Here is a 5,142-nt window from a genome sequence, read left to right as displayed (position 1 = left end):
AGCATATCAACCCGTCGCGATTTTTTTTATCTGCGGCCGATCGGATGCGCGGAGCAACCCGTCGCCTTTTTTGTACATCTGTGGCACATCTTGGGGCCTTTTTGTATATCTGTGGCCCATCTTGGAGCTTTTTTGTATATTTGTGGCCGATCGGATGAACATATCAACCCGTCGCCTTTTTTGTATATCTGTGACCCATCTTGGGGCCTTTTGTGAACTCGTCAGCCGACCGGGTGTCTATGCATCCCGTAGCCTTTTGTAGATTTGTCAGTCAATCAGGCGCCTTTGGCTTTCCTGAGACCTTTTGTGAATTTGTCAGTCAATCAGGTGCCTTTGGCTTTCCCGAGATCTTTTGTGAATTTGTCAGTCAATAAGGCGCCTTTGGCTTTCCTGAGACCTTTTGTGAATTTCAGCCCGGACGCCTTTAGCATTCCCGTAGCCTTTTGTAAATTTGTATTTGTTCAAGTGGCCTCTATGAACCCTTACTAGCATGGTGTCCGAAATACGTTACTAGATTATTTTTTTGTTACATAGCAGATCATGGATTTCACAACAAGATAACATAGATGCTTTGTAAAAATAAAGTGATAACCTATGCATGCGACTAGATTACTCATGGATCACAATAATATCTATATTCATCAAAATTATCATGCTCATCAAATTAATTGTTAAGTAAAGTATAATAAGCCTATGGAATAGTCACGCGACACACAAAGATGTACTGGTTCTTCATTTTAGTGAACACTAAGCTGTAGCATGCGAAATTTCATGTGTGTATACAAAAGGCGAAGATGAAGGTATTATAAAGCTAACATGTGAAGTCCATGGATATAAAAGATATTTATGGTTTACACAAGATATAAACTATTAGCATAAACACGCTAGTATATACATCCTACCCCCTCTTCTTCTTTTTTAAGATGCGGAACAAAAAGCTATGATAACTATATAAGATTAAGTACGCGTCTAACACGTGCAATTTGTGAACTTGTTATACATGCTGATATGCTAAGGAGATATCATTATAAAGAGAGCACATTTTCTAAAGGACAGAATGATCGAACAACTCATGGACATGCTCGGCAAAGATAAAACGACATAACTACTTAACCAAGCACATGTATTGGACAACAATAGAGGCATTATAAGGCATATCACGCAATCGGGGTTTTTTTTTTTTGTAAAGGTCATAGATATATGTTTTCATTTAAGTGTGAAGGCTCAAATAACTCATGCCAAAAACGAAGTGAAAACTTATCTTTGTAGTTCCGATTCAGAGGAAGCTGGTGGATATTCACGGGGCTGCAACATCATTTTCCTGATTAATGGAGGCCCCTATTTTTCTGCAACATTTGCTTATGGGAGATCTGATCATAGTGCAATTACTGATGCAACCGTGAATACTTATGTGCCTTTGCATTCCCTTCTACCTAACTCAGCACCAATAACATCACCTTCTTGTAATCAGCACACCCCTGAAGTACCATCATCTTAGGCCAACTGCCATCTTTCTCAGCTTGCAGTCCAGCGCCTTCCCCTCGTCTTGTATTATCCATAAACACTTCAACTGCTAGACTTCGTAATGATTCTATTAGATGAAGAGGCTTAAAAAGGAGAAGTGGTGCTGGCGAGATTTAGCATAGGCGAGCGGCATTAACAGGGCGGCTTCTATTTCTCCCGATGGTTAAGTGATGATGTTGATGGTGGAGTCAGTCAAGTAGTGCTGATGGGATTAAGTAATGCGTCACTGCTTCTCTGTAACTTCCTTCTCTCAGCTCTGGCTGGTAGTTTCGTAAAGAGTGGAAGCGCTGGCGCTGTTGTCATGGGTTGAGCTGGTAGTGGTTGATCACGCGTCAATTGACTGGTTTCTCCTTCATCAATTGTGATTCGACCCAAGAGATCTCCAGAACTAATTTAGCTGGACGAAGGCACGGACACGGAGAAATAAAAAAACGGCATTGGCTTGCTGTGGTGCTAGGATTATGTAGTGTTACCACCACTATTCGCCAAGGAAACTACAAAGGATAACTGTAGGAGTAATATATATTCTACAAGTTCAAAGCAGAAGACATCATATAAACAAGAATATAAGGATAAATGCGCTTTATTATACATTCTAAAAGTGATTCATCAGCAAGAAGCATTAAGCGTTTGATCTCATGACTATAAAATACCGTCTGAAATGAAGTTAGTTTACTGGTTAACGAGTTCATTTTAGACTTTCCAAGCTTAGAAAACTAATTTAAATTGGAGTAAGGCTGCATGAAATCAGTGAATGTTATAATCATGTTATGAGAATAACGCCAATTAACCTATACTCGTAGCAGCGCTAGAAATGGCATTAGCTAATCTATAACATTTTTGTTATTGGATGACAATATACAAGTTTTAAATTAAAATATTTGCAAGCTAACCATTATTTCGAAGTATATGAAGTTACGTGCATAGAGGGTGTAATACTTAGCCTGTATTCTAACACAGAGATGGCTACTGCCATTGTTTAGCTGTTGCAGTCGGGGTTACAGCTCACCTATTCGCATTAGTTCCTCGATCCCACAAGTTTAAATAGTGAAGCTGTGGATGTCCTTTACTAACTCCAGCGGCTCTTTGTTCCGTTTTGCGAGTATTCGTCAATGCATATGAGTGACTGGCGGAAGCTAATAACAATAAAGCATCTCGAATTACTGCACGCAACAATCAACCAGCTTAGCAGATGTACAAGACAATTAGGATACTGAACATATCACAGGAGATATTACATAGGCATTTGATAGCGATGCTTGATAATGAACAAGCCGTAATATATAGTGACCCTTAATGCGTGAGGGTTAACATATACGTCCCTCCCTTTCTTTTCTTTTTTCAAAACCATATCTCATACAAATCGCAAAACAGGTAAGCAACATAAAGGGATTAAGGATAGAAATATAAATCTTATCCTTTATAGTATGTTATCCATGGTCCTGTGAGCATGCCGGGCAATGGAAAAGAGGCGCTGATGCATTCAAGTGGCGCTGATGAGACTCATATTAGGTGGCTAGAGCTGACGCGCTCTTCCTCAAGTTACAATTCTCACCGACTCCCGGTCTTTGATGAATCACGTGGCAAAACGGCAGTGGCTTGGATGGTCAGCTGTGCACTGTGGGACTGTAATCGGCCTCGTTAGCTTGTTCTTCTCTCTGAGACGAGCGCTGATGGTGCCATCAATTCACAAGGTTATCAGGCAACTGTTGGCTATTGCGAGGCAGTGGTTTTGGTTGAACTTCTGATACGCTTAATATGAGACGAGCTGAATTAATCTCCTCCAAGCCATATTTTGATCAAGAGACCTTTGTAGCTGATTTGTTGTTATTATGCTCCAAGAGAAGATGACAATAACCAGATCCGAGTCGTAGTAGCCGCTTCTGGACGATGCCACAGCCATGTTACAAGTGTGTACCAGGTGCTTGAACTAGACTTCTTCTGTCTTATATACGCCTAGCAGTTTCATACTCCTGTCGACTGATTAAAAACAGAAGAGAGGGGAAGGGAGGTTAAATCAATCAGGAAAAACCTAAATTCCGATTAGGTCGAGAAACTGAAAATAAATAGAAAATGATTTGATGGGTAATGACGAGGAACACATGCTGATTACAAATCTAGAGCCAATTTTAAGATTAGAGCTAGGATTAAAGGGTTGTGGTGAATCAACATGCCAAAATTTTGTATATCTGCTTAAAATCCTTATATCAAAACGATTAGAACAAACAAGCAACTGCAAAAACTGGTTCCGTTTCTCAATTTAGACTAACTAATCGAAAGCAATCTGAAGATTTTAAAACCCTAAAACATTTTTCTAAAGAGAGGAAACAGAAGATGTAATTCATAATTGCACTGAATGATAACAAGCAGATATGACTTATCTGTTCGATCTTGAATCTCCTGACTTGGTTGTTGATAGTGAATCTCTCCACTTCGAACCGAACTGATCTTGCTTGAGTACCGATGAATCTCCAAGGTCGTTGTTAATAAATCGGGGTTGATACTTGTGTTTTGAGAAGGATGGCGAAATCGTGTTGTCGAGGGCGGCGCTGATGTAGTTCAAGAGCGCTGCTGAGGTGACGGTGAACGCGGGGAGGGTTCGTTTAGAAGCGCTGTTTAGAAATAGGAGGCGCTTATGCTTGTGAGTTGTGACTTACGTGCGCGGAGATGGTTTAATTACGAGGAATAGAGTTAAGCGGCTATGGGCGTAAAGGTGAAAGAAAGGCGATCGAGGGAATTGGTGGCTGGGATAGGCACGAGTCTCCGGGTGTGGTTGCAAAATGTTAAGGGATGAATTTTATTTTGGTTTTACCCGTCTTAACTACAACACACCCAATTTTCAAGAGGTGAGAGAGAGAAGGATCCCCTCCATTATATTACATACCTTCTTTAATATAACCTTAATTATGCCATGTCCTAAAACTCCTTAATTACTACTAATGTCATTCCTTCTTTAATACAACCTCCTTCTATCCTATTAATTGCCCCATTGTCCTTTCCATCTTATGGATACTTTTTTAGTGGACTTGGACTTTAGTCCCCATGTTTCATGTGGGGTTTGCCTCCCTCTTGGGGGCGCACTAGGCTGACTAAGGGGAATATTTTTCATGTATCAACAATAACCTGTCACCCTACTACTATTTCAGCCAATTAGAATGCTCACAGCATACATGCTCGGTTCTAAATCATCGACCAAAGTAGGCTGGTCGAAGCTGCTTCAAGCGTCTTAATTAGGTCAATAGATGTCTATGGAAGAGTCAAATTGATCTTCACCTTTCGAGTTAGATGGCCAGTTTGGCCGGTTTAGATTAAATCTTAGACGGCCAGCAAGGGGACGTAGCTACTATCCATCTCCCCCTTCTTAACGGATCAATCCCGGAGACTAACTTACGTGCTTAACCACCAAAAGATCGGCCAAAGAAGGGTGATCGCCCCACTTTTTAACCCTGAAATCCGTGACTAATGCAGGCTCTATACAACGATGCATTACATGTATCAAATATTTTTGAGTTGCTTGCTTGAAAACGATGTTTTACATGCATCGTTTACAAGCGACATTTTTAGAATGTCGATTTCATAAATAATTTAATTATTTATTTAACTACAAGCACCATGTGC

At 40.4% G+C, this 5,142-nt stretch overlaps 1 long non-coding RNA gene across 1 annotated transcript; it reads right to left on the bottom strand.

Moving 5' to 3' along the window:
* Positions 1–1,022: 1,022 nt before the first annotated feature.
* LOC113301153 lies at positions 1,023–4,152 on the bottom strand. Its single transcript, XR_003336051.1, has 2 exons — positions 2,534–4,152; positions 1,023–2,051 (listed from the first exon to the last, which is right to left on the bottom strand). It is a non-coding gene; the product is annotated as an uncharacterized LOC113301153 (long non-coding RNA).
* Positions 4,153–5,142: the final 990 nt, after the last annotated feature.

Source organism: Papaver somniferum, chromosome 8 (genome assembly GCF_003573695.1).
Source record: "Papaver somniferum cultivar HN1 chromosome 8, ASM357369v1, whole genome shotgun sequence".
NCBI classification, from domain to species: domain Eukaryota; kingdom Viridiplantae; phylum Streptophyta; class Magnoliopsida; order Ranunculales; family Papaveraceae; genus Papaver; species Papaver somniferum.
The sequence above is the reverse complement of the archived record's forward strand: the minus strand, read 5'-3'. Positions and strand labels throughout refer to the sequence as shown.